The 25,239-nt window shown below is 38.1% G+C and overlaps 1 protein-coding gene across 9 annotated transcripts in view; it reads left to right on the forward strand.

Annotated features, from left to right (window-relative positions):
- Nucleotides 1-25,239, forward strand: part of PSD3 (pleckstrin and Sec7 domain containing 3) — a 796,552-nt gene that overhangs the window by 305,284 nt on the left and 466,029 nt on the right. The window contains exon 1 of one of the 9 annotated variants that reach the window (XM_049632455.1): nt 21,279-21,318. The exons of the other annotated variants lie outside the window; for them this stretch is intronic. The gene's annotated coding sequence lies outside the window, so the exon portion shown is untranslated. Of the gene's footprint in view, nt 1-21,278; nt 21,319-25,239 lie in introns of those variants that run through there. 9 annotated transcript variants of the gene reach the window in all.

Here is a 25,239-nt window from a genome sequence, read left to right on the forward strand (position 1 = left end):
TCTTTAAATCAACCATCTAATCTTAAGTTTCCTTTTGTTTTTAGGTGAAAGGTATCTTTTCCCTTTTATTTTATGAAGCAGAGGTTATATATTGGCATCTTTCACTCATGTTTTATTTAGCTTAGCCAATGTTTTATTTAAAAATTGAGCTAACTTTTAAAAATTGGGAGATTTCATATAAAAACCCAGATTTCAACCTTCTGTTAAAAATCTGAGAGTGCAACACTGAGTGGGCACTGATGCTAAATAGCAGCTGGTGCCTTTGGAGCTCAGGTTTGCCAGTTACCACCCGTCCTGTGTTGTCTCCTGCTTTGCCTGCTTTACATTTGTTACCTCCTGAAACTTGTAGGCATTTTGGGCTTATGGTCTCTGCTTCAAAATGATACTAGTGTAAGACTTTACATGTTCAGCCATGTTTTGCGATAATGATTCATTATGTCATATATTGCAACCCTGACTAACGTCCAAAGGTGCATATAGTATGAAGTTTATGCACAGGAGTTTTCCAAGGCCTTAAGAGACATAGCAGTTTTTTCTTCTTTCTTGTAAAGAGAGAGAGAGCACCCCAAAATGTGTAAGTTTCAGGAGGGATAAAACTGGATCCACCCCTGCAGAGAATCACCTATAGACCTTTTAAAAAGAGTAAAGATTTCCTGTACCACACCTTCTCCAGGCATATGCAATCAGAATCTGTGGGCAAGGGACTCAGGCATATCTAAATTTTTAAGTAGCTCCTCTGGTTATGATTATGATACATACGCAGGATTAAGAACTACTTTATTAAAAATATTAATTCAAAGGGATACATGCATCCCTATGTTTATAGCAGCATTATCTATGATAGCCGAATTATGAAATAGCCCAAGTGTTCATTGAGTCATAAATGGATAAAGAAGATTTTGTGTGTATTTCCATATGTGTATACATATATATATATATATATATATATATATATTGGATATTATATATCCAATTGGATATATATATATATATATATTGGAATATTACTCAACCTTAAAAAATATTGAAATCTTGCTATTTGCAATGTCATAAGTGGAGCTGGAAAGTATTATGGTAAGTGAAATAAGTCAGTTGGAGAAAGACAAGTACCATATGATTTCACTCATATGTGGAATTTAAGAAACAAAACAAATGAGCAAAGGTAAAAAGAGCAAAAGAAAGAAAGAAAGAAAGAAAGAAAGAAAGAAAGAAAGAAAGAAAGAAAGAGGCAAACCAAGAAACAGACTCTTAACTATAGAGAACAAACTGATGGTCACCAGAGGGGAGGAGGGGGTGGGTGGGTGAAATAGATGATAGGGATCGAGGAGTGCACTTGTGATGAACATTAGGTGTTGTATAGAAGTGTTGAATCACTGTATTGTACACCTGAAATTAATATTACATTGTATGATAACTGGAATTTAAATAAAAACTTAAAAGAATTACTATATTTAAAAAAGTAATTACTTGAGCTATATTAAACCACTTTAATACTAAAAGGATTTGTTAATATATTTGAATTATGGCAGTGGATTTGTTTTACAGACATTCAAAACTGAAGGGCTTAGGAACCGTTGCCACTTTGAAGACCAGTCAGACAAATGAGAGGACATCTAGGAAACTAAAATGTAATGTCAATAGGAAAATGTGATTTGACTGTAAAAAAAAAAAATATGCTTTAATTTTTAAGGAATTCATGAAGAACTTTTCTTATATCTGTGGTAATTGTCCATTCATGTGTAATTGCATCAGCAGTTTTTGTTTTGCTAGTATTTATGTGAATATTTGCTTTGGGAAGCATTATTATATAGGTGGAATCAGGTAGAGATTCTGAGTTACTATAATCCAAGATGGTAGCAGAAAGGAAAATAATATTGCAGCCTGATAAAACTGCCTCTATTCTTATTGCTTGAAGAGTTTGAATGGTTATATTTTAAAGCAGTGGTTTTGGAAATTTGTGGGGATGTTTTTATTTATTTTTTTAATTTTTTTTTTCAACGTTTTTTATTTTATTTTTGGGACAGAGAGAGACAGAGCATGAACTGGGGAGGGGCAGAGAGAGAGGGAGACACAGAATCGGAAACAGGCTCCAGGCTCCGAGCCATCAGCCCAGAGCCTGATGCGGGGCTCGAACTCACGGACCGCGAGATCGTGACCTGGCTGAAGTCGGACGCTTAACCGACTGCGCCACCCAGGCGCCCCTGTGGGGATGTTTTTAATTGTCAGAGTAATTGGGGATGCAGATTGGCTACTGGCCTTTAATGGGTAAGACTACAGGCATCTTGTAGTGCATGAGATAGTACTGCACAAGGAAGAATTGTTCCACATGCTACATGACCTTGAGTGTCCTACTGACATTCATGTAGGCAGAAAAACATGTTTCTAATGATCTGGACTTAAGATATTTAAACAAAATGTTTTTTGCATTGTTTTAAATATCCCTGAATTTTTGGGGACTATAACTACCATGTGAACTAAGGGAAGATTTTACTTTGTTTAGTTTGGAAATTTACTAAAAATTGTTCATTATTTCAAATTGTTCATTATTTCATGTCTGACAAGACTGCTATTCAGTCATCAGTTCAGTATACCCATTAGTCTATACTCAAGCTTTGCTTTCAGGGTGATTCTATGTTTAGGTACAGGCAAGCATCTGACTAACCTAAGCATTTACATAGTTAAAATCAATTTTTTGTATTGCATTTAGTAAATTGCTGAATGTATCATATTCCATAAATTATATTGATTATTTTGAATTTTATATTTAGGCAAGTTATATTTTTGAATTTCACTTCAAGATAATAAAGGAGGTACTGTAAATTATGTTATAAAAAGGTACTTTTGCTCTTAAAAAGTTGAGAATTGCTATTTTTTTTTTTTGAAAATTGTTATTTATTTATTTATTTATTTATTTATTTTAAATTTTTTTTTTCAACGTTTTTTATTTATTTTTGGGACAGAGAGAGACAGAGCATGAACGGGGGAGGGTCAGAGAGAGAGGGAGACACAGAATCGGAAACAGGCTCCAGGCTCCGAGCCATCAGCCCAGAGCCCGACGCGGGGCTCGAACTCACGGACCGCGAGATCGTGACCTGGCTGAAGTCGGACGCTTAACCGACTGCGCCACCCAGGCGCCCCTGAAAATTGTTGTTTAAAAACAGTGATTCTTAAGCGTATCAGATTGACCTGTGGAAGTTTTGAAAGTGATCATTGTGAACCTCCCCTACAAATACTAATTTAATAGTTGTCTAGAAATTCTAGGAGCTCTACAAACCTTTTCTACTTCACAACATACTTAGATTATATTCTTTGTATTACACACCTAGAGTGAATGAAGGCAGCTGCTTCAGGCGTCAGGTGACAATTTCTGGGGATTCTGGTGGCCCCAGTTTTGTCCAGCCCTGTCCTGCCATGCTAGCAGAGATGTATTGACAGCTTGGATGCTTGGAATGCTCCTTGAAAACTCAAATTCTGTCTTTTATAACTGCATACATATATCGAATATCACCTTGTACTCATTAAAATCTTACCATTTTACCTCTCAGTTATATCTCAATAAAGCTGAAAAAACAATTTGGGACTCTTGAATTTCACCCCAGTAATTCTTTTAAATTAAATTAAATTAAATTAAATTAAATTAAATTAGATTTAATATGATTTAATTTATTTACGATTTATATTTTAATTTACATCCAAGTTAGTTAGCATAAGTGGAATAATGATTTAAGGAGAAGTTTCCAGTGATTCATTCCCTATAACACCCAGTGCTCATCCCAACAAGTGTTGTCTTTAATGCCCCTTACCCATTTAGCCCATCCCCCCCCAACCCCTCCAGCAACCCTGTTTTTTCTCTGTCTTTAAAAGTCTCTTATGTTTTGTCCCCCTCCTTGTTTTTATATTATTTTTGCTTCCTTTCCCTTATGTTCATCTGTTTTGTCTCTTAAAGTCCTCATATGAGTGAAGTTATATGATATTTGTCTTTCTCTGATTGACTGATTTCGTTTAGCATAATACCCTCTGGTTCCATCCATGTAGTTGCAAATGACAAGATTTCATTCTTTTTGATTGTAGAGTAGTATTGTATTGTATATATATACACCACATCTTTATCCATTCATCTGTTGATGGACATTTTGGCTCTTTCCATACTTTGGCTATTGTTGATAGTGCTTTTATAAACATTGGGGTGCATGTGTCCCTTCGAAACAGCACACCTGTAATCCCTTGGATAAGTACCTAGTAGTGCAGTTGCTGGGTCATAGGGTAATTCCATTTTTAATTTTTTGAGGAACCTCCATACTGTTTTCCAGAGTGGCTGCACCAGTTTGCATTCCCATCAGTAGTGCAAAAGAGATCCTTTTTCTCCGCATCCTCGCCAACATCTGTTGTTGCCTGAGTTGTTAATTTTAGCTATTCTCACTGGTGTGAGGTGGTACCTCATTGTGCTTTTAATTTGTATTTCCCTGATGATGAGTGATGTTGAGCATTCTTTCATGTGTCTGTGAGCCATTTGGATGTCTTCTTTGAGAAGTGTCTATTCATATTTTTGCCCATTTCTTCACTGGATTATTTGTTTTTTGGGTGTTGACTGTGATAAGTTCTTTATAGGTTTTTGGATACTCACCCTTTATCTGATATGTCATTTGCAAACATCTTCTCCCATTCCATCAGTTGCCTTTAGTTTTGCTCATTGTTTCCTTCATTGTGCAGAGGAAGCTTTTTGTTTTCATGAGGTCCCAGTAGTTCATTTTTGCTTTTGTTTCCCTTGCCTCCAGAAACACATTGAGTAAGAAGTTGCTGTGGTCGAGGTCAGAGAGGTTTTGCCTGCTTTTTCCTCTAGGATTTTGATGATGTCCTGTCTTATGTCTAGGTCTTTTATCTATTTTGAGTTTATTTTTGTGTATAGGGTAAGAAAGTGGTCCAGATTCATTTTTCTGCATGTCACTCTACAGTTTTCCCAGCACCATTTGCTGAAGAGACTGTCTTTATTCCATTGGATATTCTTTCCTGCTTTCTCAAAGATTAGTTGGCCATACATTTGTTGGTCCATTTCGGGGTTCTGTATTCTGTTCCTTTGACCAGACTGTCTGTTTCTGTGCCAGTACCATATTGTCTTGATAATTACAGCTTTGTAATATATCTTGAAGTCTGGGATTGTGATGCCTCCAGCTTTGGTTTTCTTTTTCAAGATTGTTCTGGCTATTCAGAGGCTTTTCTGGTTCCATACAAGTTTTAGGATTTTTTGTTCTAGCTCTGTGAAGAATGCTGGTGTTATTTTGATAGGGATTGCATTGAATATGTAGATTGCGTTGGGTAGTATTGACATTTTAACAATATTTGTTCTTCCAATCCATGAGCATGGGATATTTTTCTCTGTGTGTGTGTGTGTGTGTGTGTGTGTGTGCGCGTGCGCGCACGTGCATGTATCTTCTTCATTTTCTTTCATAAGCTTTTTTAAAAAAAAATTTTTTTTAACGTTTATTTATTTTTGAGACAGAGAGAGACACAGCATGAACGGGGGAGGGGCAGAGAGAGAGGGAAACACAGAATCGGAAGCAGGCTCCAGGCTCTGAGCCATCAGCCCAGAGCCCGACGCGGGGCTCGAACCCGCGGACCGCGAGATCGTGACCTGAGCCGAAGTCGGACGCTTAACCGACTGAGCCACCCAGGCGCCCCTCTTTCATAAGCTTTCTATAGTTTTCACTGTATAGATTTTTCACCTCTTTGGTTATGTTTATTCTCAGGTATTTTATGGTTTTTGGTGCAATTGTAAATGGGATCGATTCCTTGATTTCTCTTTCTGTTGCTTCATTATTGGTGTATAGGAATGCAACCAATTTCTGTGCATTGATTTTATATCCTGCGACTTTGCTGAATTCATGGATCACTTCTAGTAGTTTTTTAGTGGAATCTTTTGGGTTTTCCATATAGAGTATCATGTCACCTGCAAAGAGTGAAAGTTTGACCTCCTCCTGGCCGATTTGGATGCCTTTTATTCCTTTGTGTTATCTGATTGCCAAGGCTAGGATTTCCAATATTATGTTGAATAACAGTGGCCAGAGTGGACAACCCTGTCATGTTCCTGATTTTAGAGGGAAAGCTCTCAGTTTTTCCGCACTGAGGATGATATTAGTGGTGGGTCTTTAATATATGACTTTTATGATCTTTAGGTATTATCCTTCCATCCCTACATTCTTGAGGGTTTTTATCAGGAAAGAATACATTTTGTCAGATGCTTTCTCTGCATCTATTGAGAGGATCATGTGATTCTTGTCCTTTCTTTTACTGACGTGATGAATCATATTGATTCTTTTGTAGATATTGAGCCAGCCTGCATCCCATGTTAAATCCCACTTGGTCGTGGTGAATAATTCTTTTAATGTATTGTTGGATCCAGTTGGCTAGTATCTTGTTCAGGATTTTTGTATCCATGTTCATCAGGGAAATTGGTCTGTAGTTCTCTTTTATTGGGGTCTTGGTTTTGGAATCAAGCTAATGCTGGCTTCATAGAAAGAGTTTGGAAGTTTTCCTTCCATTTCTATGCTTTGGAACAGCTTCAAAAGAATAGGTGTTAACTCTTCTTTAAATGTTTGGTAGAAATTCCCCTGGAAAGCCATTCAGCCCTGGACTCTTGTTTTTTGGGAGATTTTTGATTACTAATTAGATTTATTTACTAGTTCTGGGTCTGTTCAAATTTTCTAATTCTTCCTATTTCAGTTTTGGTAGTTTATAGGTTTCTAGGAATTTGTCCATTTCTTCCAGATTGCCCAATTTATTTGTGTATAATTGCTCATAATACTCTCTTATTATTGTAAGAGAATTAATATTTTACTGTATGGTATTTGCACTGTTGGTTCCGATATCTCTTCCTTCTTTCTTGGTTTTATTTATTTTTTTAATTTTTTAAAATATTTATTTATTTTTGAGAGACAGAAACAGGGTGTGAGCAGGGGAGGGTAAGAGAGAGAGGGAAGCACAGAATCTGAAGCAGGCTCCAGGCTCTGAGCTGTCAGCCCAGAGCCCGATGCGGGGCTAAAACTTACGAACCACGAGATCATGACCTGAACTGAAGTCGGAGGCTTAATCGACTGAGCCACCCAGGCGCCCCATTCTAGGTTTTATTTATTTGGGTCCTTTCCTTTTTCTTCTCTCTTTTCTTTTCTTTTCTTTTCTTTTCTTTTCTTTTCTTTTCTTTTCCTTTTTCTTTTCCTTTTTTCTCTTCTTTTTTTTCTTTTCAGTTTTTTAAAATGTTTATTTTTGAGAGCGAGAAAAACAGAGCACAAGCGTAGGATGGGGCAGAGAGAAAGGGAGACACAGAATCTGAAGCAGGCTCAAGGCTCTGAGCTGTCAGCACAGAGCCTGACATGGGCTTGAACTCATGGACCACAAGATCATGACCTGAGCTGAAGTCAGACGCTTAGTGATTGAAACATCCAGGCACCCCTTTTCCTTTTTCTTTTTGATCACACTGGCTAGGGGTTCATCAATTTCAAAGAACCAGCTCCTGGTTTCATTGATCTGTTCTACTGTTCTTTCGGTTTCGATAGCATTGATATCTGCTCTTATCTTTATTATTTCCTGTCTTCTGCTGGTTTTGGGTTTTATTTGCTTTTGTTTACCAGCTCTTTAAGTTGTAAGGTTATATTGTGTATCTGAGGCCTTTCTTCCTTTTTTAGGAGGCCTGGATTGCTATATACTTGCTTCTTATGACTGCCTTTGCTGTGTCCCAGAGGTTTTGAGCTATGGTGTTATCATTTTCGTTGGCTTCCATGTACTTTTAATTTCTTCTTAACTTCTTGCTTTGCTTAGCCTATTCATTCTTTAGTAGGATGATCTTTAGTGTCTAAGTATTTGTTGTGTTTCCAAATTGTTTCCTGTGGTTGATTTTGAGTTTCATAGTGTTGTGGTCTGAAAATAATGCACGATACAATCTCTATCTTTTTGAACTTGTTGAGGGCTGATTTGTGTCCAAGTATGTGGTCTATTCTGGAGAACATCATGTGCACTGGAGAAGAATGTGTATTCTGCTCCTTTAGGATGAAATGTTCTGAATATATCTGTTAAGTCTATCTGGTCCAGTGTGTCATTCAAAGCCATTGTTTCCTTGTTGATTTTCTGTTTAGATGATCTGTCCATTTCTAAGTGGGGTCTTGAAGTCCCCTACTATTATGGTATTATTATCAATGAGTTTCTTTATGTTTGTGATTTATTGATTTATATATTTGGGTGATTCCACATTTGGAGCATAAATGTTCACAATTTTTAGCTCTTGGTGGACAGACCCCTTAATTATGATATACCCTTCTTCATACCTTGTTACAGTCTTTATTTTAAAATCTAGATTGATATAAGTATGGCTACTCTGGCTTTCTTTTTCCGACCTTACTTTCAATGTGAAGTTGTCTTTAGGTCTAAAATGGGTCTCTTGTAAACAGCGTATTTCTGGATCTTGTTTTCTTATCCATTCTGTTACCCTATGTCTTTTGATTGGAGCATTTAGTCCATTGACATTTAGAGTGAGTACTGAAAGATATGAATTTATTGCCATTATGTTGCCTATAGAGTTGGGAGTTTCTGGTTGTGTTCTCTGGTCCTTTCTAGTCTTTGTGGCTTTTGGTGGTTGTTGTTGTTTTTTCCCCATCTTTTCTCTCCTCAGTGATTCCCCCTTAAAATTTCTTGTAGGGCTGGTTTAATGGTCATAAACTCCTTTTGTTTTTGTTTGTCTGGAAAACTTTTTACCTCTCCTTCTATTTTGAATGACAGCCTTGCTAGATAAAGAATTCTTGGTTGTATATTTTTCCGATCCAGCATATTGAATATATCCTTCCAGTCCTTTTTGGCTTGCCAAGTTTCTTTGGATATGTCTGCTGTGAACCTGATCTGTCCTCCCTTGTAGGTTAAGGCTTTTTTTTTTTTCCTTGCTGCTTTCATGACTCTTTCCTTTCCTGAGTGTTTTGTGAATTTGACTATGATATGCCTTGTTGATGATCAGTTTTGTTGAATCTAATGGGAATTCTCTGTGCTTTATGGATTTTGATGTCTGTGTCTTTTCCCAGGTGAGGAATGTTTTCTGTTATGATTTGCCCACAGAAACCTTCTACCCCCTTTTCTCTTCATCTTCTGGGACCCCTATGATTCAGATGTTATTCCTTTTTAATGAGTCACTGAGTTCTCTAATTCTTAAATTAAATTGTGTTCTTTTGCCTTAGTTTCCCTCTTTTTTCTGCTTCTTTGTTCTCCATAAGTTTTTCCTCTATATCGCTGACTTGCTGCTCTGCTTCATCCATCTGTGCTGCTGTGGCATTCATTCAAGATTGCATCTGGTGCAGACATCTTGCTCGTATCTGTGTTAAGTCCTTGGTTGTCATTTTTTCCTGTTCTTTCTTTTGGAGTGAATTCCTTTGTTTCATCATTTTGAGGGAAGAAAAATAATAAAATAATAAATAAATAAAAATTAAAAAATTAAAAGCAATGAAAATAATCAAATAAAGGATGCTTGATTCTAGGTGTGTTTTGGTCTTATTGTTGAAAGAAGCTTGGTAGAACAGAGAAAAAGGAAGGAAAAGAAAGAAAAAAGAAAAAGACCAGCAAAACGTTTGAAAATTAAAAAAGTGAATACAAGAAAATAGAATAAAATGAAATGATGAAAGTAAAATAGACTTTTAAAAATTTACAAAAAATAAAACATAGTAGAAAAAAACTAAAGGAAAATCTTTTTCATAAAAACAAAAGTAAAAATAAATTTTTTGAAAGTAAAATAGAATTTAAAGCATTTACAAAATTTAAAAATACAGTAGAAAAATTAAAGAAAAATCTTTTTTATAAAAACCAAAATAAAAATATTTTCTCTGTCAGTATTCAAGAATAAGAGAAGAAAAAAAAAATGAATAGGTGACCAGGGAACAGAATGAACTATGATTGAAATTATATCCAGTTTACCCTAGATGTCAAACTATGAAGCACTTTATAGTCCATAAACTAAGCAGGCAGATAGACTTGTGCTGTTCCTCAAGGGGGTGATTGGCCCAGCTGAATGGGGCTTGGCATAATGACTCTGTTCTCCACCAGATGCTGCTGCTTAGTTTACTGGGGTGGATAGTTGTGTGTATGTGCATGCACAGGAGGGATGAAAATTGTGTTACTCAGCTACCCAGTATCTAGTATCAGAACTCTCTACTCTCCCGCTGACAGTTAAGCACCCCTCCTTTGTCTCTGGCTTCTGTCCACTCCCCACTTCTAAATTGTCCACGAACAAGCCTTCAGCCTGCCAAGCGGCACCTCTCTCCTGAGTTTTATCTCAAATGGGGTGTGTTTCTGAACCTCACACTTCTGAGGGCCCTGCGGCTTTGGCCCACTCAGACCCTCTAGGAGTCTTGCTGAGCAATGGCCAGGTGTCAGCCCACTTGCAGGAATGTTCAAGAGACTGTACTGCTGCCAACGCCCAGAGTCTGCGGCTGGGTGCCAGCCTGTCCCTGAAAAAGTTTGTATGATTGTGTAGCAGCAGCGTTTTAGGGATTACAGTAAATCACAACACATTGGTGCTAGGCTTCACCCTTAATGTCCTTGTTCCAACACCTGCAAACATGGCTGTACTCTGGGGTCTACTGGGACCTTTTCCTGTGGGGAGGCTGCACAGCCTCTACCAAGTGTCCTCACAGCAGGGGAACTGCCTCTCCCTGTGTGGCCCAAGGACCCCTGTGACCTCACTGTCTGCTCCTGAGGATTCGCCCTTCCCACCAGAGCTCCACCAGGTATCGAGCTGGGGGGTTTCAGACTCTGCACTCCCCTATTTATAGAGTCATTAATGGCATTTAATTCCTCTCCTTTCTCCCTTTCTTATTCGGTCCCTTGTGGGTGTTTTCTCTCTCTTTCTCTCCAGCTACTTTCGGGGGGAGTGCTTTTCCTGTTCTTTCCCCCGTGTCTCCGTCCTCTCTCTGCAAGTAAAAACAGCTCCCTATTCTCCATGGCTTCTCTCTCCTCCAGTTCATTTCTCCATACCGTGTACCTGCCAAGTTTTGTGGTTCAAGTTGTGCCGATTGTTGTGTTAATCCTCAAATCAGTTTTCTAGGTGTGCAAGATGGCTTGGTGTTGACCTAGCTGCAATTCAGGGATGAGCGAGGCAAAAAAAAACTTCAGTACAGTTCTGCCATCTTGGCCCCTCCCTTCTACCCCAGTAATTCTGATTTTGGTGTGTGATCTTTAAATCTAGTACTCTAATGAATGCCCTGGATGATTCAGATCCAGGTAGTAGTACTTGGATTGCACTGTGAACAGTCCTACTGTGAACAGAGGGATAAGTGCAATAACTGTGTAGCATCTGACAAAGAGAATAAGGGAAGGTTATGCTCCTTTCTAAGGGTGTGGGAGGTCATGTTAAGAGATTGCTGAGATAAAGTGGAGATATGAAGCTCCTGCTTAGTTGGATTTGTTGTATCACAGAGAGCAATTGCCTTGCTGGAAATGGTAGAGCAAACAGTACTGAGGAACAAAAGCCCGGGAATAGCTCATCTTGCTCCTTGTACATGAATTTAAACTGTGAGGGATTATGTCCTAAGAAGCTGAGCAGATTTATAGATAAAATACAGATCTACTCTAGGTAATCTTGGAAAAACATGATGAAAGAGGTAAGTGCTAAAAAGCTTTGAGAGGCAAAACCTCTTTTTTTAGAAAGAATAAAGGGAATTGTCGAGACTCTTGAGTTCTAGGGTAACATTCAGTGGAAGTTTAGAGTATTTTAAAAGCATTGGGGGAGTGGAGAGTTCTCCCTGGGTATGAGCTGGTGGTGAGAGCTAACCGATGGATGGTGGAATCCAGATCTAAGGCGACTCTGAGGCAGAATACCTTCCAGGCAGAAGATGCCCAGCAGGGTGGGGAGACAGACTGAGGGTGGAAAGATTTTGACAGGTTAGTGGAACTGAAAGTTGTCTGGAGTGGCTGGAAACCCACATGTTATTAACATTAACCTCCCTAAATAGATGTTATTGGGACACTGTTGGAGAAATGCTGATGTACTGGAAATAGGCCTGGGCAAAGAATCAAGAAGCCTGGATTTTTGTTTGCATCAGGTATGAGATGCCAAAAACTTCCTTCAAGGCAAGTAAAAGCATTCCTGAGAGTATTTACCCTTTCAACATACAATAAATATGTATAGTTGCTAAGATAGAGATATAGAAATAAAGCCTACAGTCTGACTGAAGTCTGGTTGGGGAAACAGACAAATAATATGATGATTCTAACACACTGTGATACCTACTATAGTAGAAGTAAGAACAGGGAGTTTTGAGAGGCCATTGGAGGCACACCTAAGTTAGACTGGAGGGAAGGCTTCCTGGGAGAGGTGATTATCTGAGCAGAGTTTTTGAGGGTCAGGTCAAGTGGGTGCTGGGAAGAAACATGTATCAGACAGGGTAAGAAGCATATATAAAGATAGGTTGCTATGAACACCATGGCTTGTTCAGATCAACTGGTGTCAACATGGAAGGAATGAGAGAGGAGGCTTGGGGCAGGCAAAAAGCAGGTTGTGATCTGTTTTGTATGCCATGCTAAGGAGTACACATAGTATTTAGTTTTTAAAATAATGTATTTTTCATATTTGGGATTTAGGAAATCATTCTGGAAGTAAGTGTAGGAATTGGGTTGCAGTTATGGAAAGGTGAGATTAGAAAGGCAGTGTACCTTGTTAGGAAGGTCCATACACATACAGACATGTGCGCGCATACACACACACACACACACAAACACACACACACACACACACACACACACACACACACACACACATACACACATACTAGTGGCTTAAGCAAAATAAGTTTACTGTTTTCTTCCCTGGGAGGAATCCAGACAGATGATTTAGAGCTCAGATGCTGGTTTCACAGTGTTAGGTGATCCTGACTCCTTTGAACTCTTTGGTCTGCCATCCTTAGAACATTTCATCTTTTGATGTGGTTGCCGGAGCTTTGGCCATATTCCTTGAGAGTCAAAAGGTAGAAGAGGAGAATTAGGTAAAGGGGCATGTGCTATCTGTAATTTAAAGATATTTTGGGGAAGTTGCTCCAGAACACTTTCAGGTATGGCTCATTGTTTATAGTGCTGTGCCAAGGTTGCAGTTAGCTACGAGGGAAATGTTGAAAGTGTAATCTTTATTCCAAGTGGCCATGGACCCAGCTAAAAAAATTGGGAATTCTGTTACTATAGGAGGAGGAGAAATGGACAGTGGAGTTCAGCTACCGGTTTCTCTGCCACAGAGTTGTGCAGGAGTGCAGGGCACTGGGGAGGAGGATGGGTGAGGCAGTGGGTAGAGTAGAGAAGAGACTTACTGTGGACAGAGTGAGGTGCCACTGCTGGCAACTGATTGCTGTGGAAGGGAAGAAAGGAGGGCACGGAGGGTAGTTTCTGCTTTGGGAGGCTGGGTAGATGGTGGTGCCTTTTCACAAGGTACAGTTTCAAAGGAGGAGCAAGTTTGGGGTAAGAAAAAGAACGGTGTTATGTTGGACATGTTTGAGATTCCTATGGCACATTCAGGTAGAGACATCCAGTGGGCAGGTGGGTATACAGGTCTGGGCCTGAGAGAAGAGATTTTGAAAGGGGATATAGGTCTGCCCAAGGAGCATGTGCAAAATGAAAAGAAGAGTGAATATGGCGTTTTGAAGGAAAAAAAAAATTAAAGGGCAGGCTGAGAGAGTAGTGTTTAAAAGAAAATTAGCAGGTTTAGCCAGAGAGATAGAAGGAAAATCAGAACAGAAAGATTTGAAAAATAAGAAAGGATTTTAATAAGGGAGTAATTCGTACTATAGATGAATCTAGTAAGATAAAAAACTGAAGTGTCTAAAAATTAGGAGGTAACTGAATGTAATAAAATAGAGAAATATGTGTGTGCGTAGATAACTCTGTATGTCAGATGTGTATGTATGTATGTATGTATGTATGTATGTATGTATACAGTTGTTTAGATTAAAGTTGTTCAAATCACTCAGGGTAGATGGTTGCTATTTCCCTGAAATAACCTTGGGAGTGGTCTACATACTCTGTGCCTGTCACCCCTTGGCAGCCCACTTTGGACTTTTGTCACTGAGACAGGATAGTGACTGAATCTCTCAGGCTAGAATTCTGGATATATTTACTGATAAGAGAGAATGTTTTTATGGGTATAGTGGGGATAGATATTTAATACAAGGACTAGTGTGCCCTAAGCATCATTAAATGGTTTAAAATATGTGATGAAATATTAGGATCTCACCTGCCACTGTCTACCACCTTCTTTGTGCTTTATAGCATCAGGCTGAGTGAGCATGAGGGACTTGTCAGAACTGTAGAGGCCATGATTAGATGTGGAACTGGACATGCTGCATCTTCATTTTAGGATAATCCAATACCTAGAGGTATGATTAATTCATAGGCCCAAAATGATTTTGAAAACTGGAGCATCTTTTATATCATTTTAACCTAAGTACAGATATCTATGGCAGATTTCTAGGTTTTCAACTTCAATGAGTAGAATTTTTTTTACCTGAAAGCTTGGAAAGAAATTTTTTGAAAATACAGAATTTTATTCTGGAGTTCTAAATTGTTTATGGAATTCTGTTAATAGTTAGACAACACTTCCCTCTGGTGGACAAAGTGTAACACTTTTTGGTAGCAGGTGTCAAATTGTCAAGTGCCATTTGCTTTTCCTGCTGGCAGATTTCTTGCAGATTTGTTTTGGAGGTTAGTTAATATGCTTTTGTTCTTTCTGCCTAATTTAATCTGGAGGTTTATAAAAATTCCAGTGGTGTACAAATATGCCTTAAATCTGTTGTGTCTTAATCTCATTATGATGTTGTGAAATTAAAGATTTTGGAATTTCCATGGCAAAAAACACAAGTTTTTGAAATAAAAATGTTAATCAACTATACTCTCAGATGGACATTTTGGTAGGCCCGTGATAATAATATTGCTTGAATACAAGATGCATTAAGATAATGTATGAAACCTAGTCTGGGGTGCTGTTGTTTATTTTTCCTCATATATAAATTTTGCAAAAACTTCCAAAGAAGTCAGTATTATTGGAGATGTAATAATTGAAAGACTAATGTGGAAGGTCCTAAATTGGCTGTTCCTTAACTGATAATTTTTGGTTGCTGCATTTGTTTTGTTTTGTATTAAATTATGGTATAGGGTGACAGTGGGATATTTTTAATTTTTTGGGTTCAATCTTGGGTGAACATTTTTACACATTTATTATGTAACAGATACTCTACTAGAAAATTTTTATATGAGATTAAACCTCAGAAGAATCCTCTGATCCTCTGATACTAGTCTACTCTCCCACCCATTCCCCCCCTTATTTCACAGATGACACTCATTGAGGGTTAAATAATTAAACACAGCAAATAAGGCATGGAACTGACATGCCAGCTTGAGTGTGACTTGAGTGAACCTAAGTCTTCCACAATATTCTACATTTTTAGAGAATCTGATCAAAGTGCTGCTGTACCCCAGTTGCCATTCTACATGAAAATAGGCTGTAATTCTGACTTTGTCATTAATTGGTATCATGACACTGGATAAACTGTTTAACTTTTCGGCTTCACTTTCTTTCTTTCTTTTTTTTTGTAAATCTTGAAATCAAGATCTTCATGTCTAAGGTTTGGGGAATGAGGAGATGGTGGTATGAGTTCATGCTCCACCCCAGTCAGCTAGAGGCACACCCTCTTTTATCTCTTTCACATATTGGACTACTGTGTGAGATACCACTTGAAGGCAGAATTCTTAAAAAAAATCATGCTGTTGGTCTGTACGATTTCTTAGATGTCATGTAGCTCATTATTTTTTGACAGATGTTAATGCAGTGCAGTACCTCCTTGTATTTTCCTTTGGGAGGGAAAGTAGATATGGCCTGAGTCATCAGATTATTTAATGCATGTTCTTTTCCATTGGTAGTGTTAGGGTGCTGATGACAGGACCATTAAATTAGAAAGAAAGTAGACTGTTGATGGGGGCCATCTTCTGTATCTGAGAATAAGGAGACATCTAAATTCCTTATCCACTATAATTGGGGCACCCAGCCTGCCCCTTTTTCCTTGCACTGTAACTTCAACAACCCAACCCTTCTTATCCATAGGGAAATTATAATGCCAGGAATATTACAGAAGTAAAAAAAATACACAAAAATACTGAAACATAAATTAAAATTTCTATTTGCTTTTAATATTGTAGAATTAGAGATTTCTTGGCAAGATATAAAATAACAGTGAGCAAACCAAGCACCCTTTCAACATAGCTATGTTACCTGTGCTTTTCCCCAGCAATTTTTTTTCCTTATTGTGCCTGTGGTGTTCATATATTAGAGTATCTAGTCAGTGTTCATTCACTTGATAAGACAGTGGTATGACCAAAGCCAGGGTCCAGTCTTAAGGAATAGATAACTTTTATTTCAGTATATCAGGAAACTTGCAGACTATTTTACAGAAATGTTTCTGTTAGTTATAAAGGTGGCATGAACAAATGAACAGGGATGACTCAATGCATATAACCCAACTATACTAGGAAAAAGCAATTTAGAGAGCTTGCCCTTTTGATGATGGATTGCTAAATATTTAAAATATGGCCTGTTTAGTTGTCCTTGGGGCAACTAGCATGGTGAACTTTGAGTTAACCCTGGTTAAAAAAAGATAATTTTAAAAAGAAGATTGAGGGGCACCTGGGTGGCTAGGTTGGTTAAGTGTCGACTTCGGCTCAGGTCATGATCTCACAGTTCATGGGTTCAAGCCCTACATCAGGCTCTGTGCTGACAGCTCAGAGCCTGGAGCCTGCCTCGGATTCTGTGTCTCCCTCTCTCTCTCTGCCTCTCCTCTGCTTGTGGTCTGTGTGTCTGTCTCTCAAAAATAAATAAAGGTTACAAAAAAAAACACAAAGAAAAGATTGAGACCCTGTTTTAATGTTCTTTTTATTTAAAAAAAATTTTTTTAATGTTTATTTTTGAGAGAGAGAGAGAGAGGCAGAGAGAGAGGGAGACAAAAAATCTGAAGCAGGCTGCAGGCTCTGAGCTGTCAGCACAGAGCCCAACGTGGGGCTCAAACCCACGAGCCATGAGATCAGGACCTGAGCTGAAGTCACTTAACCTCAGTCACTTAACTGAGATTTGTATTGCTTTTGTTCTTATATCTAGGTAATTAAAAATAAGAGAAAAAAGCAGGGGCAGGAAATAAGTTTCTCTTGCTTAATACATTTAATTGATTTCTATAAATATTTGAGTATTTGCTATGTACCCAGTGCTGCTAATCACTGCTTAGAAGAAGCTGATGAACTTAAAGCAAGATGAAATTTATATTCGGAGCCATTTAATAGAGTATGATGTAGTAAGTGCCAGATAATTGATTTAAACCTCATGAACAGATGACTAATTCCATGTTAAAGATCTTGCAGGGACAGACTTTTGAGATCACGAGCGGTGTGGGAAATCAGGGATATGTGGTCATCATACTATATACAGCAGAGGAGACAACACAGCAGGGTATGAAGGAGTCATCAGAGACTTGGAGGGATGTTAATGTGTTCTCTGTCGTAAAGGATAGGTGATATTTGAATATATTTGAATATTTGAAAGAATGGGGAGAGTATTCTGTTCTGCAGAAGATGAGAATTATGTTATGGAAACAGTGGAATATTGACACAAGTGGAGAGGTGAGTTAAGGTATCATGGCCTTTTCTATCAGTTCAGAAAATTGTGATTTGAAGTCTATGCCCTGAGAAGCTTTTTTAAATCCTTCTCAATCTGATTGACCATCCATTTCTTTGAGGGCCCTCTGTACCTTAGTGTCTGCCTCTGCTTTTGAATCAGTCATTCTGAAAGGCACTAACTTATTTACAGCTTTTTCTTTCTCTAAATGAGACTGACACTACACCTTGTTACCTTGATAGGAATTTGGCTATTTTTGAAATTCCACGTTCATCATTTTACCTATTACATTCATGGTAGATTGATTACTACTACAGATAGTTTGATTTTAACTATTTTATGTTGAATCATAAAATTTAGATTTTTGTGATGTCTTGCTCTCATTCTCATGTGCTGAGTGCAAAAGACATAAAAATTGAATCCTGTTTAGCAGTACATTTAATCAATTTGTCTTATGAAAAAAGACTAAATGAAAGGAAATTAAAATTCAGCCACATATGTATCATGAATATTATTGTGTTTTTTATTTATCTGCTGTGTGTTATTCTACTGGTATTTAGGAACGCATTTTTATTTCTGAAGTTGAGGGTTTTTGTTTGTTTTTTTAGTGTTTATTTTTGAGAGGGAGAGAGAGACGTGAGCCTGGGAGAGGCAGAGAAAGAGGTACACACAGAATCTGAAGCAGGCTCCAGGCTCTGAGCTGTCCACACAGAGCCTGACATAGAGCTTGAACTCACGAACCGTGAGATCATGACCTGGGCCAAAGTTGGACGCTTAATGGACTGAGCCACACAGGCTCCCTACTGAATTTGAGTTTTAAAGAGATATTTTACAATTAGTTGCTCATTATGATTTTTCTTAACCTGAGTTGTTGTTTTAGGATATGAAACTGCCACTTCTAATGTTTGAGGTTTAGCAGTAACGTGTTGGCCCTAGAAGAACTGTGCTTGATAGAGGTATCTCTAGGCCATGTGATCCTTCCTAGCAAGCAGCAAAATGAAATTGAAATCTGCAAGTCATTGCTGATATTTCTCCTCTCCCCTCCTACCCATTTGCTCTTAACTATAAAATTCTTCATTTCCACTGGTTATGATCTTTGACATCTTCTGATTTGGGTGTAATAGTTTCTGTTTTGTGACAATGTAAAAAAAATATTTCCAGATCCTTTTGGTGGATTTCAGATCCTCCTGAGGGAGGATTTCTCCTCTTTAGAGTGTCTGTGAGCGCCCAGAAATTTTATGCAAATTTTATATAAATATCCATCTGGGTGTTTCCTATTGGGAGAGGGTCCATAGCTTTTTCTAAGTGGTCCATTTTACCGAAAAAGTTAAGAATCGCTTCTCTGAGACTTGGGTAACAGAAAAATCAGTTTAAGGATTATATTTTCCTAGTCCTACAAATATAACTACTATCTTAAATCAAGCACACTAATACTATGTTTATAATAAAATAACCTCTTTTAAGTAGTTCACTTATTGAATCTATATTGTTCTTGTTTTTTTTTGTTTGTTTGTTTGTTTTTTTGCATGATATACCTCATAATGGAAAGGCCCAAGGGATTGATTTATATATATTTTTTCCATTTAAAAGTTGATATAATTACTGTATAGGGATCATTTGCTATAATTTTCATTGAAATGGTGAGTGGTGAAAATTTTTGAGGTCCATATATCCATGGATTGCCTTGTAACTTATCATCATCATGTTAGTAAAGAATTAATGAATACCAGGCACCTGGGTGGCTCAGTTGGGTAAGGGTTTTGATTTCGGCTCATCATGATCTCACGGTTCCTGGGGTTGAGCCCCATGTTGGGCTCCACCCTGACAGTGTGGTGCCTGCTTGGGATTCTTTCTCTCCCTCTCTCTGCCCCTCCCCTGTTCAGGTATGGGTATGAACGCATGTGCATGCGCACACTCTCTCTCTCAAAGTAAACTTAAAAAAAAAGAATTAATGAATACCTTTTAACGTTTGAACACTATGGTAGTTATCCAGGACATAGAAAATGTGAGATAAAAAGTAAGTAGGGAAGGCAGTATGAAATCATGAATACATAAGGACCCAATGAAAAGTACAGGCAATATATGTTTTAAGGCTAAAATGGAGGGAACGATCACTATGAGTTGGGTTAAGCATGGAGGACTTCAGTGAGAAGTAGAATTGGAGTGGGGACATGAGTGATGAGTAAGACATCATTGGAAAGGAGGGAATAACTATAAAATAGTTTTATTAGAACACAGTCATAGATTCATTTACTATGGTCTGTGGCTGTTTTTGCTATTATGGCAGAGTCACATATTTACATAGAGACTCTATGGCCCATGAAACTGAAAATATTTACTATTTAGTCCTTTACAGAAAAGGTTTTGCTGATCCCAGTGTTAAACAGTTACAACTTTAATTTAGTCACACTGGGAATCCATTTAAAATTTGTTTTGTTTAGGTGAAGGGGAGGCATATAGTGGGACAGTGGTGACAACAGTGCTTTAGGAAAAGTGCCTTATGAAGATTAATACAGCAAAATTAATTAGAGTATATTAAAGGATATGCATTCATGCTGAGGTGGGCAGTCTGTTTAGGACCAGTAGCTAATTCTTAAAGCAATAGTATCTGCTCTAGAGAAGTGATAGTAATAATGTAAATAAAGGGATAGACATAGCAGATTTTAAGAAACTAGTTAGTCTTAGATACTAAAGATATAGGGAGATGTAAGGACTCTAAAGAGTGGCACTGGGGCACCTGGGTAGCTCAGTCGGTTGGGTCATGATCTCGCAGTTCGTGGGTTTGAGCCCTGCGTCGGGCTCTGTACTGACAGCTCGGAGCCTGGAGCCTGTCTTCGGATTCTGTGTCTCCCTCTCCCTTTGTCCCTCCCATGCACAAACTCTCTCTCTCATTCTCTCAAAAATAAATAAAACAAAAAAAATTAAAGAGTGACACTAAAGTGACAGGAGAGGTTAATGTTACATTGAAGTAGGAATTCTCTCTCAGACACTAGTTTTTCAGGGAAGGTAATCACTATGATTTTGATATGTTGAATGTGTAACGAGACATCTGTCAGATAGAAATTGGTGATTCTTTGCTTTTTTCTCTGCTTCTCTGGACAGACCCAACTTTCATGGGATGATAGGCACAGTTCCGAGCTGCCTTTAGTCGTTCACACCTCATACAAGATCCCAGGAAAGAGAGAATCTGTTTCCTCAGTCCCAAGTTTCCTTCTTCCTGGTAGTGCCTTTCAAAGTGTAAAGGCAAGATTATAATGTGGTTGTGTAACTCATGGTCTATTACTGGCAGTGACTTGACCACTGTCTGTGGAGAAGCACAGAGTAGAGTTCCCAATGGCTCTCTTGAGCATATAGAGTCAAGTTAGCCCATCATACAAAACTTAGATTCTTCCTTTGCATTCTTTACATGAGACACACATCTCTTCTAGACTCCTCCTGAGACACCCCCTGTCCCTTCCCCCCATAAGCACTAACTTACTTAGTGCTATAACTATAACATAGTTTATATGTGAACTGCTTCTAGCTGTGGTTTACTTTGTATTTGTTTTCTCATTATGTTGTCATTAACCTAAGTTTCTCCTGTTGTTATTATCATAGGTTGTGGGGTCCTTTTGCCAAGACAGATAGGAATGTAACCTTGAGACCTTTAACTGTCCTTGGTAAGATTTCTTTCATGTTTGGCTTCCTTCACTCTTTTTTTTTTTCAAGTTGTTATTTCAATTCTAGTTAGTTAACATATAGGGTAATATTTGTTTCAAGAGTAGAATTTAGTGATTCATCACTTACATATAACATTCAGTGCTCATCACAAGTGCCCTCCTTAATATCCATCACCCATTTCGCCCATCTCCCACCCACCTCCCTCTATCAACCTCAACCCTCAGTTTGTTCTCTATAGTTTAAAAGAGTCTCTTATGATTTACTTGACTTCCTTCTCTCTTGTAATTAAAAGGATATAAACTGGTCTGGAGTTCTCTTTCTCTCCTTGTTCTATTACCACAGTCCAAGTCTAGACCCTGCCCCAGGTATCTGGTCTGGCTGATTGTTTCTTTTGAATTGACTAAATTATTGACATCGTTTCCTTTTTATTTATAGTGGTCCCCATGTGATTAGTACTTTGTACTCAACAGAAGCGTGAGATGGACTAAAGCCCAGGAGAGATACTGGGTTTGGATACCTGGAATTATCAGTGTAGAGCCCTACTTTGAAAAAAAACATTTTGTAGTTTTCAGTTACTTTTTCATGTGACCTTTTCGAATTTTAATCTTACAGCAAGCTTGGGAGGTAAACATCTATTTGCCTACATTATTGCTTGAATCCTGGATCAAAATTAGTTGTAAATTTTCATTTTAGTGAGTACAAAAGGCTGGGGGAAAAGTTGACTTTTAATGAGTTTTTTTTTAAAGTAATAGTTGAAAGCTGAGACTCAGAAAGGCAAAATTATTTGCCCAAGTTATATAGTAAATAATGGAGCAAAGACTGATTGCCAGTAGTAATAGTAATATCAGCTAGTTCATACTAAATATTTCCTATGTGCTGGGTGCCATTTTAAGCACTTTATGTCTATTAACTCATTTAGGATATTTTTGCCACCATTCCAGTTTGTCTTTTGGATGATAAATATTTATTCCAAGCTGTAGCATTTTAGAAGGCAAAGAATACTAAGTGAGAAGAGCAGTGAACTGCGAACTAATTAATTCTATTAACTATAATTATAGGGCAGAGGATATACAATAAGCCCAGGGGACAGCAGCATGGCAGAAGAGGTAGAACCACCTAGGACAGCATATTGCTAATGAAGCCAATGGGAGAGAGAGTTTCTAAAAGAAATTCTATTCCCTTCCATCCTTTGGCTGACCAGATTGTGCTCTGTTGCTGGGGCTGGGTCTGGAGTTGTTCTGATCTTGCTTCCCTGCCATCTAGTTCATGGCTGCCTTATTGGTGCCTACAGAGAGGTGCAACATTACATTTTACACTAATATAATTGATACAAGATGCGAGATTTTGAACAGAATCTCTTACTGAAAGAAGGAAAGAAAATAGAAACAGCAAATAAAGGAGCTTCTAGGATAGAGAATTATGTAAGTATGGCCTACTGAGCCCTTCTGGCTAGCTTCAGTTGCCCATTTAAATAGTTGCCAAGTTTTTTATGTTAGGGGAAATTCAATTCCTCATTGAATTTGCTTTCAAGTTTTACCTTTGTGTATGGATGAGGATCCTCTCATTGCCTCTTTAGCTCAAGACTCTACTTTCCTTCGGCTCTAATGCTATCCTCGTGATGTGGAAATGTTGGGGTTCAGAGCTGACAGCCAAGAGAGAATTCTTGAGACATCTTGGTGCAAAAAGGTGTTTTTTTTTTGTTGTTGTTGTTGTTGTTTTTTTTTTTAAATTTTTTTTTTTTCAACGTTTTATTTTTTTTTTGGGGACAGAGAGAGACAGAGCATGAACGGGGGAGGGGCAGAGAGAGAGGGAGACACAGAATCGGAAGCAGGCTCCAGGCTCCGAGCCATCAGCCCAGAGCCTGACGCGGGGCTCGAACTCACGGACCGCGAGATCGTGACCTGGCTGAAGTCGGACGCTTAACCGACTGCGCCACCCAGGCGCCCCAGTTGTTGTTGTTTTTTAGTTTATTTTTGTTTATTTTTTGAGAGAGAGAGAGAGAGACAGAGAGAGAGCAAACAGGGTCAGAGAGAGAGGGAGAAAGAGAATCCCAAGCAGGCTTTGCACTGCAGTGATGCAGGACTTCAACCCACAAACCATGAGATCATGACCTAGCCGAGATCAAGAGTTGGACGCTCAACCAACTGAGCCACCCAAGTGTCCCCAAAAGGTGTTTTTGTTTGTTTGTTTGTTTTTTTAGCACGGGGACAGGACCTGTGGGAGACAGAACTGCACTGGGGTTGTGATGGGTGACTGATTATATATCTTCAGGTTAGGAGGGGGTCAGGGATAGTGTAAGTCCAAGGTATCTGGGAAACATGGTTTCCAGGACCTTGAAGGGCTAGCTGCTGTTAGGAAAAGGTCACTTATTACTGTTTAGTAAAAACTCACTCGTGAGACCCTTCAGATGTGTATCAGGGGACCATAAGCTTGGAGTATGATTGCCAACCTATATCTTGGTGGGGTAGAGATAAAAGAAGTTTCTAAAGAAATTTTTGTATGTTAAAGTAGGCTTACAGGATCCCCGAGGTTGGGAGAAAGTTAAGCTAAGATTTTTTAAGCATTTTGCCCTGAGCAAAGTGTCATAGAGGCGGCTGTCTTTCCAGAGGAAGGTCACTCTGCCTATCTCAAGGACTTGTCATTGGGCTATAAGTTGTAAGGAAATTTAATTTTTTTCTTCTGCCTTTGTTTCCCACATGTTTCCTGGGTCCGCTACATGAGGAAGGCAGTCTCCTGGCTGTAAAATTTCTCCCTGTTTGTAACATGCACCCTGAGTTTTATGCCATCTTGAATTGGCCTTGCAGTTTGTTGTTTGTGCTTCCTGGGTATCTCAGTGGCATGGGGATACATCAATGAACAAAATAGAAACAAGTCAATGACTTCAGGAAAGTTTCAGTTTGGTGTTTGGGGGTTTATATATTGATTACATTCTGAATATTAATTAGCAAGCTGTCAATATAAGAACCTACTTAGGGTAATATTGGAAATAACCAGACTATTCAACAATAACTAGATTATATTATAACTAAAAATGATGTTTACATTGTTTATATTAATAAATAATAACATGATATTAGCATTACTATAAATAAGTTAGTACAGTCAGCAAGGGAAAAAAGTTCAAATTCCCAAACTGTGCTAGATTAAAAGAGAGGAATGAAGTATAACCCAATGTTAAGTAATGATTTTGTTTCCTTCTGCTCTTCTGTATATTCATATTTGTACTGGCAGCTAAATTCCTTCTTCTTTTTTTTTTTAACTTTGGCCCGAGGGATATTTCTGGCTCTCTTTATCTTTTAATTGTGTGTTGGCCAGTTTTCTTCAACTTGATACTCTTGATCTGTAAAAAGGAGTTAATATCTTACTTAGGGTAAGGATGTTTTCCTGAAAAAGTTATCAGAAAAGGAGTGGCCTTATATTCAAGTTGTTACTGTTTCTGTATTAGAGATGTTTTGATTACTTTCAGTAACAAAGAACTTTTGGAGAAAACACATAGCTTGAAACCACTAGAGATAATGCTAGTTGGGATGCTTCAGAGATTACTAAAACAGGTTTAAAAAAAGGAGGAGAAAATATATTTAATTACACAGGTAGTAATTATTCCTGAGGAAATGATCCTAGAATTGGAAATGTCAAAGGTCATTGTAATGTAGCTTTTTAAAGATGATTTCCAAAGGACATACAGTAAGTGGTTACATTGTGGGGATCACCTAAAGTGAATGGATACTGTAGATTAGGATAGAATTTCCAATTGTAGCATCACACAGATTTAAATATTGCTGTATCTTAAGACAGAACTAAAGATATAATACAACTCAAAGTTAAGACTCTAGTGGTGGCAAAGACCCTAATGACAAATTGCATGTGAAAAGCTTTAATAAAATAATTGTCTAAAATGTAAGTTAATAAAAGCTATTTTT

Source organism: Panthera uncia, chromosome B1 (genome assembly GCF_023721935.1).
Source record: "Panthera uncia isolate 11264 chromosome B1, Puncia_PCG_1.0, whole genome shotgun sequence".
In the NCBI taxonomy this organism is placed as follows: domain Eukaryota; kingdom Metazoa; phylum Chordata; class Mammalia; order Carnivora; family Felidae; genus Panthera; species Panthera uncia.